Source organism: Hylobates moloch, unplaced genomic scaffold, assembly GCF_009828535.3.
Source record: "Hylobates moloch isolate HMO894 unplaced genomic scaffold, HMol_V3 SCAFFOLD_1, whole genome shotgun sequence".
Classification (NCBI taxonomy): Eukaryota; Metazoa; Chordata; class Mammalia; order Primates; family Hylobatidae; genus Hylobates; species Hylobates moloch.
The window spans coordinates 201,228,690-201,243,085 of NW_026652276.1; the positions used below are offsets into that span (position 1 = coordinate 201,228,690).

The 14,396-nt window shown below is 34.7% G+C and overlaps 1 protein-coding gene and 1 long non-coding RNA gene across 4 annotated transcripts in view; one reads left to right on the forward strand and one right to left on the reverse strand.

The window, feature by feature from the left end:
• KCND2 (potassium voltage-gated channel subfamily D member 2) overlaps positions 1-14,396 on the forward strand; it is a 489,044-nt gene that overhangs the window by 28,148 nt on the left and 446,500 nt on the right. The gene's annotated exons all lie outside the window — the stretch shown is intronic.
• Positions 1-14,396, reverse strand: part of LOC131380939 (uncharacterized) — a 58,026-nt gene that overhangs the window by 24,270 nt on the left and 19,360 nt on the right. Inside the window, exons 1-3 of one of the 3 annotated variants that reach the window (XR_009209242.1) lie at positions 12,676-14,364; positions 9,473-9,550; positions 8,271-9,085 (exon numbers count right to left, since the gene is read on the reverse strand). This is a non-coding gene — a long non-coding RNA (uncharacterized LOC131380939). Of the gene's footprint in view, positions 1-5,623; positions 5,680-8,270; positions 9,932-12,675; positions 14,365-14,396 lie in introns of those variants that run through there. The other 2 variants (XR_009209245.1, XR_009209244.1) reach the window with 2 other exon arrangements.

Sequence of the window (14,396 nt, forward strand, 5' to 3'; positions counted from 1 at the left end):
TAGCATTAGGTGTATCTCCTAATGCTGTCCCTCCCCCCTCCCCCCACCCCACAACAGTCCCCGGAGTGTGATGTTCCCCTTCCTGTGTCCATGAGTTCTCATTGTTCAATTCCCACCTATGAGTGAGAACATGCGGTGTTTGGTTTTTTGTCCTTGTGACAGTTTACTGAGAATGATGTTTTCCAGTTTCATCCATGTCCCTACAAAGGACACGAACTCATCATTTTTTATGGCTGCATAGTATTCCATGGTGTATATGTGCCACATTTTCTTAATCCAGTCTATCGTTGTTGGACATTTGGGTTGGTTCCAACTCTTTGCTATTGTGAATAGTGCCGCAATAAACATACGTGTGCATGTGTCTTTATAGCAGCATGATTTATAGTCCTTTGGGTATATACCCAGTAATGGGATGGCTGGGTCAAATGGTATTTCTAGTTCTAGATCCCTGAGGAATCACCACACTGACTTCCACAATGGTTGAACTAGTTTACAGTCCCACCAACAGTGTAAAAGTGTTCCTATTTCTCCACATCCTCTCCAGCACCTGTTGTTTCCTGACTTTTTAATGATGGCCATTCTAACTGGTGTGAGATGGTATCTCACTGTGGTTTTGATTTGCATTTCTCTGATGGCCAGTGATGATGAGCATTTTTTCATGTGTTTTTTGGCTGCATAAATGTCTTCTTTTGAGAAGTGTCTGTTCATGTCCTTTGCCCACTTTTTGATGGGGTTGTTTGTTTTTTTCTTGTAAATTTGTTTGAGTTCATTGTAGATTCTGGATATTAGCCCTTTGTCAGATGAGTAGGTTGCAAAAATTTTCTCCCATTCTGTAGGTTGCCTGTTCACTCTGATGGTAGTTTCTTTTGCTGTGCAGAAGCTCTTTAGTTTAATGAGATCCCATTTGTCAATTTTGGCTTTTGTTGCCATTGCTTTTGGTGTTTTAGACATGAAGTCCTTGCCCATGCCTATGTCCTGAATGGTATTGCCTAGGTTTTCTTGTAGGATTTTAATGGTTTTAGGTCTAACATTTAAGTCTTTAATCCATCTCGAATTAATTTTTGTATAAGGTGTAAGGAAGGGATCCAGTTTCAGCTTCCGTATTACTTTTAAAGGATTCATGAAAATAGTTTTCTTACATTTAAAACAAGAAGGAAAAACTAAACTTTTAGGTCAAGAAATTATTATTTAGTATTAATATGCTCATTTTTACACCAATACAGTTGTAAAGTATGATTTTTAATTGCTTAAGGGGGGAAGGGGCCCACAAAGATAAAAGTCCTCAGGGCTTCAAAAGTTATAATGCAAAGTTGTAATACATACCTGGACAGCCAAAGAAGAATCTGTAGAAATAATTCCATTTTTCATGATGAATTATATACAACAATAAAACAATAACGAATAACAAATAATAACTAAAATGTCTGTAATATTACCTGTGGGCCAAATGTTGTTTTAAATGTTCTACAAAAATTATCTAATTCAATTGTTACAACAAGATTCTGAGGTAGGTAATGTTATTATAGTTATCTTCATTTTACATAGTCTATGCCACTCTTTCACTTCTAGGCAAGATCATGGGAAATCTGCTTAGCAGATATTAGCATCTGCTTTTGAGCAATAAACATACATATTCTGTAACCACTGGCATTTCCCCCTCAGTAAACAAATGAAGTAGAATTTGTCATCAGGTAAATGTCGAATTTCTCCTGCCATATTTCTCAAAGTTATATTTTTGATAAGTCACCATCTAAAATCTTTAACAGGCCTTAAAGGTTTGCAGGGTTTTTTTTTCAGTCTTAATAAAATGCTAGATTCCTGCAAATTTATTTAATTCTGGAATTGCATACTTTTTTTGTAAATGAATACTATGAATATTGCTACATTGTTGGGCCTGGTTGCATAGCAGCCTAGTTTCTTTTGAGGAATAATATATTTTAACTTCCACAAAATATATGAAAATTTTATTATTTCAATGATATTTGAACTTTTTCAACTTAAGAATTGTGCTTGAGTTGTGAGCTTAAAGGAGGCATTTGTGTGAGCTAAGATTCAAACAAAATATAAGTTAAATCTTCCTTAAAATAATTAACAAGAATGAAAAAATACTTTTTCTGACATCATTTTGTGTATCACCCCATAATACCTTCCTAAGAGAACATAGAGAACTGAAAGAGGTAACCATATGATTACTTTTTTCCAAAATGTGTGTTTTCTGGAATCATATGTATGATTTCAATATCCCTGCATTATGTGTTTCATTTCTGTATTTTTAGTTTACTTGTTAGAAAATGGAACACCAAGCTACAGACACATTAATATTTTGACATGTTACTGTGAGATCCTATCATCTACATTATATATTTACATGTACAACATATGATATAAAGAACTTTACCTAGTTAATTCATCCACAGTAATCAATATCAGTAGTGAAGACTCCCTAAAAGTTCAAACCAGTTATGTAATTACTTATCTAGTTACATTATTACTTTTATAGAATAAATGAATTATTTGCATGAACTATGCACTTTAAGATTTTTTGTTTGTTTGTTGTTGTTGTTTGAGATAGTCTCACTCTTTTGCCCAGGCTGGAGTGCAGTGGTATGATCTCGGCTCACTGCAACCTATGCCTCTGAGGCTCAAGTGATCCTTGCACCTCAGCCTTCCAAAACTGGAGACTAGCGGTGTGCACCACCAGGCCTGGCTAATTTCTTTGTATTTTTTGACGGGGATGGGGAGGTGGTGGTTTGCCATGTTGCCCACACTGGCTTCAAACTCCTGAGCTAAAGCCATCCTCCTGCCTTGGCCTCCCCAAAGTGCTGGGATTACAGGCATAAGCCACCGTGCCTGGCCAGTATTATTAAATAATACATTAGACACACTATTAAAAGGGTGTCTGAACGATGCTTTATGTATGGTTAAAATGTTGGAATTTAAAAGAGTGATATATAAACAACTTATTTATTTCATTTGTATCACAATATAAAATTCTTCTTGTTAGGACTTGTGTACAAACTCTATTTAAAAATGTATTTCTGAAAGAGGAATTTTTCAGTGGTCTTATCTGGACTACCTTTCAACCTGTACCTATCTTAGGACCAAAGCCAGATTTTCAGAATGAATCACTAATTCAGAGAACTTGAGTAGATTTTAGAGATTACCTAGTCTAATGTTCTCATTTTATATATGGACAAAATGAAATACATAAATGTGAAATGATCTCTACAGGGTCACACAACATTTAGAGGCAGAGCTGGAACTAAAAGCAAAATATTAGAACCTCAGTTTCATCCCCATCCTTTACACTTCACTTTGTAAACCGTACTACATTATACAATTCAACGTTCTATTGCTAATAAATTTTACTTTGTTTGGCAGACAGTTGTTATAAAAAAAAGGTGAGAGATGGATATTAGAAGTCAAAATGACTAGAAAAACCATCTTGTCAGTAACATTTCCATAGATTACAGAAGGGAAAGGTGAAATAATTACTTTATGAAGAGAGATACTGCAGAATTTGAGAAAGAGTAGATTATGAGTTTTGTTTCTAGAGATACACAACCAAAGTTACCTATAATTGTGAAAGTAGTCTGTGTCTACATATTATGAAACAACAAATTGGCTATCTTTGGCCATAGAATTACAGAAATGTATTTTCAGACAGAGCTATTATTTCCCTTTTTTGAAAGAAGAGATCTAAGAAGTTAAAATCATTAAATACCTGTCTTTGAAAACCTGTATAGCATACGTGCTTTCTTCTAACGTCTTAAATCATGTTTAGCCTCCAAAGTAATATTTAGAAAATAAGTTAGTTTATCCTCAATATTCTACCAAAGACAAAATTTTTACCTCAGCAGGATTCGGGGAAATGCATTTTACAACTTCATACTCCCTTTGGACATTCCAACATTTAAAACTATTCTCCAGAATGTTCATCCAGAGCAGCAGAAGACAAATTAAATCTCTGCTCTCCTGATCATCCTTATGTGGGTGAAAGACAGAATGTATCTCTCTACTCTCATTCTGAATGCGTATACATATCTTTCTTCTGTTTGTCAATGTATCCTTTAAAATAATGACAGCACAAGTGAATAACAGGAAAATATTGAACTGACCAACAAAAAGCACAGTGGGATCTTTTTCCTTCTCTTCTGGCTGTGGGGAGTGTTAAATATCATAACACATGTACAACGTTTAGCCACGTGACCAGCATAGAGTTAGTGCTCAATTACTGTTGTTATTAATTGTGCTTGCAATGGTACCTTTAGTTGCATTAATAAAGCTTTTGACAGAGAGTGTCAAAAATTATTCTGAAACAACTAAACCAAATTATCCTTGTACCAGCAATGAATGAGAATGCCTGTTGGTATGGTAGGATAAGATCTCCAGGGCCAATCTGTCACTACCACATCAGCATAAATGTCACTGCTTCCTGGGGCTTTTGGATTTTGTTCTTTTTTAGCATGTCTTATATGTGAAGAAATAGAAAGCACATCTATTTAATCATTGCAAACATATACCTAATAGTGATTCTAACAAATATATAGGAAGGGGAAGTTCAGTATTTTGAAACTAAAGAATATACAGCACACAGAATAAGTAATGACCTGTAGAAAGATGGTTTCTGAGACACTTTTCTTAACAATGTAAAGACCAAACTGAATTATGTAAGATTTTTCTTGGTGAGACTGCATATTGATGGAGACCTATAACACAGTCCTCAATGTGTGGCCTCCATGCTGGCAGCATTGGCATCAATCACCTGGGAACTTGTTAGAAATGCTTACTAACATGCCCCACACCAGATACACTGCTTCAAAAATGGTGGGTGGGGCTCATCAATCTTCGTTTTAACGTGTACTCCAGCTTATTCTGATGCCAGTTAAGGTTAAAAAGCACTGAAATACAAATTAGCAACTCTCTCTCTCTTTCTCCTTCCATATTTCTCTTCTTTCCTCTTTTTCACAGTCTCTTGCTACATCTTTTTTTCTCTCTCTATTCCTCCCTTTCTGTTCCTCCTTTCTTCCCTTGCGAATTGGTGGTTGAAACTAGTCATTGCACTGTTAAATTAGAGAAGTCGCCTAATTTGACCGAAGTATTCTGATGATTCCTAAGAGAGCCTGGACAGGCGATAGGAGTACTTGTCTCTTCATCTCCAGCTCGGCATTGTTTTCACTGCACCGAGTCTGCTAATAGGTTGAAATGCTCTTGAAGAAACCTTCTTCTATTGTCAATATTATTGTCCTTGGAAACATTGTCTCTCTGAATATAATAGAATTTCAAAGCTTACTGATTTAATCTTTCATGCTTCAAATCCAGACACTGTTCTATTCTAGGTGAAAGATTGCTATTTCTTTATTATTAAAGGAAGAATTGTGTCTTCCTAGCTATAATTAGTTATATCAGCCTTCACATCAAAAGGGTAGTAATTTTCTGAGCCAGAGCTTTGCAAAGTAGCAAGAAAATAATTTTACAAGTGTCTTTTTCAAGAGCATGAAAATTATGAGGCTGTACGTTCAAACTATTCTGTTGAAAATGTGCCCAAGTTTAACCAGACATAAATTCATATTTTACTTTTTTCTTGTGGGCCTAGCTATGTTGCTATGACATTTTATCTCACCTGAAGTCTCCATGAAGAGATGGCTAGATATAAGGTAAAGTAAAAAAGTAGACAACCTGCAATAAAATAAATTAAGTAGGTGACATATCTTCAACCGAGAGACAATGAGGGATTTTTTTCCCCTAGGTCTTAATGAAGCAATGATAAAGCCTTACCTGTTGTGTCTGTTTATTTTTGCTTCCCATTTCAGTTTCCGTTATTCTCAAACACATCTTTTACATGTGTCTTTCAAAGCACATTTCTATTTGCATTTTACATTTTCCTATTTAAAATCCTCAGTGGCTTTGCAAGGGTCTACAGATTCCTCATTCCTTCCCCAACCCTCCCAAGTATTTCTTCCTGGATTTCAAGCTTTAAGTGGTACTTCTCTGCTAATTGAATTCAAATATGTCTGTCCCAAGCGTAGGCCAGGTTTTCCCAGAGGTATTATGTAGAATTACAGTATTTATAAACTCTTAGCAACAGGCTTCATTATTGCTGACTGAACTTTGATTTGGTGAGCAAGTTCTCAATATGCTGATTTTGAATCCATTTTAAGGGTCTAAACCCTTGTGGCAATGCAGTGTGTGAGACTCCTCAGACTTACCTGGCTTCCACCTTTGGCAAGTTTCCTAACATCTATGAGAATGGTACTAATCTTCAAGTGGGGATAAATGGCTTTACAGTAGAATTGTTTGAAAATTTGTTTAGATAACATAGGTAAAATGGCTAGTGTAGAGTGGACATACAGTCAGTGGTAACTGTGACTGTTTCCTGCATTCAAGACTTTCTCTAGCTGGATCCTCCACCAAGAATTTTGTGTCTCTTACCTTATCCTCAGAAATCCTATATTGCCTTAATATTGTGGTATATCTCAATCCCACCTCCTCTGTAAAACAGCACTTAGTTAGACATTGCCGTACAAAATTTTTAGATCTTTTATGACCATATTTCTCTTTATTTATTAGTAATCAACTGTATTTCTTTCTCAAACTCAACCTTGACTTTTTCTTTAAAACTGGTATTTTTGGACAATGGTTTAGTCTTTGTTTTGAGCTCCTTATGTTACTTTGTTTAAAGCAATTCATAAATGAATTAAATGAAGTTTTAATTTTTTTAAAAATAGACAAAACAGCAAAGTTTAGATGGCAGTGAAACAAAACAAGTTGGAATACCCCAAAAATGATTCTTGTCACACTGATTATGCAAATAGTTTAATATAAATAATTAGTGATATTTCTTCTTACCATTATAAAAAATAGATATGTTTGCAAAAATATCTCTAATTTTATAAAGCCACATTCAAAATCGACCAATAATTGTCATATTCCTCAAAAACTTTCTCTATAAAGCTCCATGTTTATGTGTGTATATAGAGCTTTTTCAAATATTGACTTCTATACCGTTATATTTCTCTTGAGCATTCTGTAGCTGCATTTAATACAATTGAATAATTTTTTTAAAACTCAAGAGAAAATGATTAGTTCATAAATAATATTCAGTATCAAAATTAGTGAAACACAGATATAGTGACTATCCGCAGAGTATTGGACTATGGTCTGTCATACAGATTGTGAACCCAAGCAGCTCTTCTACCCTGACTCTGGCAAAAGATATTTATTCTTTGAGGAAATTAAACTGCATTTTAAATTGTAAAAAAGAAAGAATATTCAGGCCTAAATAGCATTAGATCACTCTAAGGTTTTGATTAATGTAAAAGTTTATTCATACATTTGCTTTTAAAATTTATGCTGTGTTAGATTAGAAGTAGATTTTCATGTCTAATATAATATTTTCCCCTATCTACAATTTTTTTCCAAACTCTGATGTCATTTTTTTCTATCTGATAGACACAAACCCCTTTGTTTAACTTCATTTTTATATAGAGAAAAGAAACCTTCCCATCAAATAAGGGGAATAATAACTAGTATTTTTCTAATATTTATTTGTTTTTTCAGTGAGGGGAATTTTCAGCATAAAGTGAAATTTTTTAGAAAATAGCAAATGAGAGCTTTTTTGATGCTGTTTTACAAGGTGGTAAAAGTATACAAACTTGGGGACAGTGATGTACCTACCTGTGACTAGCTTACAGGTTTCCTGAAACTTGTACAAAATATTTTGAACATAGTGTATTCACAGTGTTGTGAAAATTGGTTAAGAACTACAACAAGCAAGGTGAGTTTCTCTTCTAGAAAATAATTCCAAGAACTGGAAGTTCCATATCCATCTCATTTCTGAAATGAGACGGTCTTCTCAGTAATAGAACAATGTTCAACAAGTGTTTAGATGTGCCTGTGTGGTCAGATATATGTTGTATCACAGAGTGCATTACTCATGTTGCATATTCTATTCAGAAAGCATGCCTCAGCCGTCTGAGTGGAACATATCAACGTGTAAAATTGGAGTTACTCTTTGGAACTGAAGCAAGCTTTAATAGATGCTGTGCAAGCTTCTGAGACTAGACACCGTGAAGATTCTCTGGGCTATTTCATTAACAAATTGTATCTCTGCAGCCGCATTTCTCTACATATTTATTGAACAGATAATAGGAAATAACTACTTTTTTGTGAAGTTGTAAATAATATGGCAGAAGGATATTAAACCCACTGAGATGTGACAGAAGAACTAAAGCTTGTGGGTTTTAGAATTTTATGATACAAGCCTTTTTTTGTTCCATGAGTACATGTAAACAGATATATTTGAATTGTTTATGTGGACAATTATAAATTTGACATTGCAGCTGCTGAAATGAGACTATCTCAAACCCAGAACTCTTTCGTGTACTTTTTACTGAAATACCACTTACTGAAGGGCTTTACTAAAGAGAGAGAGAGAAAAAAAAAATCTCTCTTAGCCATATCCATAGTGCAGCTTCAAATGACGCAAAACCTTTTATGATGATAAAGGTAGTTTTATGGCCATGCTTCTCATAATCACTGTATGGCTCCTATAAAGGTCATAGGAGGGCCCTGGTTTTTCTAGTCTAACATAGCTTTATCCTGTTTACTGAAATAGTTCCAAGCAGTGCCATGCCGAGATGATACATTACCATTCTTACTGTTGTCAGCATGAGAGCTCTTTCAGTTTGTCTTTTGAGAACTTAGCCGGATTTTACAATTATTTTTAACAGTAAGTGAAGAAAAACTCAAATAGAGATAAAAATCACAGAGTTAAGGTTTCAAGTGGCCTAGGCATTGTACTTGTTTTTTTATATCACAAACAATTGCCTTGAATTATATTGGTCCATACAATTTGTTGACTCAAATGTTGTTTTCAGTTGTTACTGATTAGAGAGATACATGCCCTGGATATAATCATTTTGATTTTCTCATTAAAAAGTCATATTGGTCTTGTTCAAAGAAGTATGGGGCAGGAGAAAACTGCCTTGTAGGCGGGTGTATCTAGAATAAATTTTGTCCATGGCCAATTATCAGCTGTGTAAATGATAAGTTGTTTAACTTCTCTGAGACTTAGTTTCTTCACCTGAATAAAGCAAATAAAGGATTCTTGTTTAACAAATTAACTTGAACACATCTCTACCCCCTTTCTGAGTGTCTCATTAAACTAAAAGCAAATGAATTTTGAACTGTACAAACCTACAAGGAAAAAGAGACTTAGGGATAGAAGATAACAGCAAATGAATGTTTATTATAAGATTTTAAAAAATGGGCTGGGAAATATATGGGCAGTGGCAAATGACTCAGTGGATTAGAAAAGCCAAGAAGACCTAAGTGCTTTTTACAAGGAACACAAAACAAGACACCAAAGGCTCAATAAGTGGAGATATTTGGTATTTTGGAAGACGTGAGTGGGTAATGACTTAAAGGTCGTTATAGGGAAGAGCTAGACCTTGCGATCCCACTGACTCACCTGTGCATCCATGCAATCGCTCTTCGCAGATTCTGGCAAAAGTTAAGATGTTTATTCTTTGGGAAAATCCAAGAAAACCTTTGAAGGAAGACAACAGAGGGGAGGCACCATACTGAAAATAAGAGTATTTACAGAAGGCATACTTAATATTTTACATGTGACTGGATATATCTCTAGAATAAATGAAAGCAATGTGCATGATAATGAGTTTCTCTGGTAAATAGTTTAAATATAATAGAAAACATATATATATATATATACACATATATATGTATATATATTTAATTTAGTTGAAAACACCCCCCCACATATATATATATATAATTCTGACACAGATCATTATGTGCCAGCTCTGTTCTAAGTACCTCACAAATATTAACTCATATAATCCCCAATATCACCTTATAAGGTGGTGTTATTGACTGGACTTCTATCTTCAGATTCACTTAACTCTTCTAATCCAATCTCTGATCTTGTCACTCTCTAGTTAAAAACTAGTCCCTAAAAACTCTCTGTATACAATAAAACTGAAACTTTAAATTTTGGCATACATGATCCTTCATTGTCTACAAACCAGTCACAGGGAATTTCTTTCCATAGGCCAAAGTCTCTCATAATGATTTGCCTTTACACACACTGTTCCTTCTAGCTTTTACTCTTTGAAATCTTGTGTACTTCACAGGTTTTTACTGTGTCTCCAAATCTCAATTTTTACTTCTTCTTTGATTCCTTTCCTGATTCCCTCAAGAGGAAACACTGAGTACTTTACTTCCATGCTAGCAGAACACCTGAGACATGTCCCTATCTATGATAGCACTGATGGCCCTATCACTGTATTCCTGAGAGAGGGGATGGGATGGAGGAAAAGATAGAATCACGTTAGTAATACACAATGTTAATTTTATAAAGAAATGCTTTAAAAATATGTAAATAAAGGATAAATGTTCTATTAAAAACTAAGTTACTTGTGTTAGTCTAAAATTGCAAAAATTATAGGATAGTATCAACAAATACAGTCATGCAACTGGTAATTATATTTCAGTTAGTAGCACACCATATGTTATTTACAGAATCTAAGGACAATGAAGAACAATTTAACTTGATTTATCCTCCATTATATTTTTATTTAAAAGAATTTTTTTTCTTATATTAAGATAATTGGCATCTGTCAACTACAATTTGTAAAATACTCATATAAATGTCGGCTCACAACATGCAGAATAATATATTCAGAAGATTGAGTCTGTTTCTATGCCTTTATTTCATACCATAGAATCAATGGTAAATATAATTGTGTTTAATGTGATTAAAGAAAAACTAATGTGGATTATAGAAAGCTATATAAACTGGTCGTGGTGGCTCATGCCTATAATCCCAGCACTTTGGGAGGCTGAGGCGGGCAGATAACTTGAGGCCAGGAGTTCGAGACCAGCCTGGCCAACATGGTGAAACCCCGTCTGTACTAAAAATACAAAATTAACTTGGCGTGGTGGTGCATGCCTGTAATCCCAGCCACTTGGGAAGCTGAGGCACAGGAATCACTTGAACCTGTGAGTTGGAGGTTGCAGTGAGCTGAGATTGCGCCACTGCATTCCAGCCTGGGCAACAGAGGGAGACTCTGTCCAAAAAAGAAAAAAAAAAAAGAAAGAAAAGAAAACTCTGTACTACATACATTGCTTGTATTTGTATGTATGCATACATGTACGTATGTATATACATGTATATGTGTGTATATATAATAGTGAAGTATATATTACAGTTTATATTTTGTTAAGTTGGCAAATATCTTAGATTGATTGTATTCTCATTTTCATGACATATACGGTTTGTTTCCTTTTTTCTATTTAGGTTCCTGATTAACAGAGCGTAGACATATGCTGCATCTTCCTATTAGCAAAACTGTGCTCTTTAAGAATTTTTGCTGACACAAGCAGAATTTTTGTGGCATCTTAATAAAAATGCATATTTTAAAGGAGGTATTTTGCACAGTTTTGTAAATAATTATCCAAATTGTCTTTGTTATAAAAATCAGAGAAAAGAAGAACAACAGAAATAGTTTAAACATTTGCCAAGACTTTTCATTACAATGATAGTAAGAATTTTAATTAATTATAGAGGCAATTGGGATAGAATAGGACATTGAGGAAATAGCATTAATCTGAGGAAGACTGGGAGTGGGCGCAAAGTTTGCAAAATGCCTCCTTTTAATAAAAGCAGTGACTAATATTTATTAACCACAACATTACAGTAACTATTCTGAATGGAATATCTCCTTTTTTAACTTTTATTTTAAGTTCAGGGGTACATGTGCAGGTTTGTTACATAGGTATACTTATGTCATGGGTGTTTCTTGCACAGATTGTTTCATCATTCCAGGTATTAAGCCTAGTACTCATTAGTTATTTTTTCCGATCTTCCTCCACCACCCTCTACCCTCCAAAAGGCTCCAGTGTGTGGTGTTTCCCTCTATGTGTCCATGTGTTCCCATCATTTAGCTTCCACTTATAAGTGAGAACATGCTGTATTTGTTTTCTGTTCCTGTATTAGTTTGCTAAGGATAATGGCCTCTAGTTCTATCCATGTCCCTGCAAAGGACATGGTCTCAATTTTTTTTTCTTTTATATTTTGAGGTGGAGTTTAGCTCTTGTCCCCTAGACTGGAGTGCAATGGCACAATCTCGGCTCACCACAACCTCCACCTCCCGGGTTCAAACAATTCTCCTGCCTCAGCCTCACGAGTAGCTGGGATAACAGGCATGCACCACCATGCCTGGCTAATTTTGTATTTTTAATAGAGATGGGGGGTTTCTCAGTGTTGGTCAGCCTGGTCTCAAACTCCTGACCTCAGATGATCTGCCCACTCGGCCTCCCAAAGTGCTGGGATTACAGGCATGAGCCACTGTGCCCGGCCCTTAGGTATTTTTTTTTTAAATGACTGCATAGTATTCCGTGGTGTATATGCACCACATTCTCTTTATCCAGTGTATCATTATTGATGGGCATTTAGGTTGATTTTATGTCTTTATTATTGTGAGTAGTGCTGCAATGAATATGCACATGCATGTGTTTTTATAATAGGAAGATTCATATTCCTTTGAGTATATACCCAGTAATGGGATTGCTGGGTCAAACGATATACAACAGGTAATTTTTAGCCACATTTTATAAGAAAAGCAAACTGACTTAAAATTGGAAAGTACTTACTAAGTTCATGCAGCTAGCAAGTGATTTGTAGAAGATATCTGGAAAAGATATTTGATTCAGATTTTGATCTTTCTAAATTGAAATTCATGGCTATGGTGACAAAAATTCATACATTCAGCCTCAAAGAATTACTTGAATTCTTCACTATTTTTCCCAGGTGTTGTTCACGGCCTAACTCCTTCAGTAATAGTTCTAGCTTAGCCTTGAGTGAGTGAGCATAAAGAGGCATTATCATCCATGAAATTTCAGAAGATAACACTCACATAGATATTGGTAGTCCTAGAAATAATAGCCACAAAATAATTTGGATTTGGAGATATGGATGGATTAATGGGTAGTTGGCCTACTGTTCACCAACTATTTTAAGATCAAAAAGGAAAACTTTTGGCATTTTTTTTTAAAAAAAGACTGATGGCATCCTTCCCAACATTTGTTGCAGATCTCACTTCTAGCTCTGACAGCATTACCCGTTCTAGAAGCATCTCTAATGTGACAGTTTAACCACTATGAGGGCTTTTCCGTTGCAGGAATCCGATGATGTGGATTTACGTAGGGAGTCTGTTGATCCACTTGGAACTTTATTAACCCCATGGCGCCCATGGGGCCAAACATCTGCTCTATTTCACACTTTCATTTTTCTTTGTGATCTCATGAAATTTTCTTTATCTGGCTTGCCATGAAAGTTGGATTGAAACATATTTAGATAAGAGATGCTTGTGGTATAGAAATTTAGGTTGCTAATACTGATTGGGAAATTTATCTTAAACAAATTGACTGATAAAGATAGTTGTTCATCTTATTATCATAATAGATAAAATATTTCTATTGCATATGTATATAAATGTATGCATGACAATTAAATAGATAATAAGCAGCTTGTTTCATTATAAAGGTAAAGACATTTTGGGAAGGAAAGCCTTTGTTATTCAATTTTTTTGTGAAAAGAAATATTATTAAAATTTTAAAACTACATTGTGATAATTTTAAACATAGAAAGCGTAGTTATAGTTGACTTAAATCAGATTTTCCGTGTCTCCTTCTTTCCTTTCAGTTAGTAGCAGAAAGATCTGAATGGCAAGGATAGAATGACGCCTTGAAGTAGTAGCAGCTGGGGCTGTGTTGAGTGCCATAGGCTGCCTTGTTGGTAGTTTCCAAATTACTTCTAGGTCTGTCTCTGCTGGTAGAATACTGAAGCATTGCTCTTCTTTAGAAAACTCTGCTCAAGATGTCTCCTGGGATTTTTTTTTTTTTTTGGTAGATTTAAAGAACAGTATCCTTCTTTGGAAACATGCAGTATTTTTAGAATCCTGTGATATTCTACTGTAAGACATAAGCCAACAGTTTATACATCCCTGTCCAGGAAGTTGAATAATAAGTAATCCTGGGAATTTAAACCTCTATTTTAAACCTTTGTAAGGACACTTTTATTTCTTCAGTATAAATACAAAAAAAAAAAAAAAGCCAACATCATCTGAGCTTCTACTTGCTTCAAAAAGAGTCCTATACTAGGGTTTTAAAAATCAACAAATACAGTAAGGACACTTTTATTTCTTCAGTATAAATACAAAAAAAAAAAAAGCCAACATCATCTGAGCTCCTACTTGCTTCAAAAAGGGTCCTATACTAGGGTTTAAAAAATCAACAAATACAGGAGGAAAGAGAAATATTCAGATCCAGTGAATTTATTTCTTTTTGAAATTACTTTTGTACAAAATGTATAG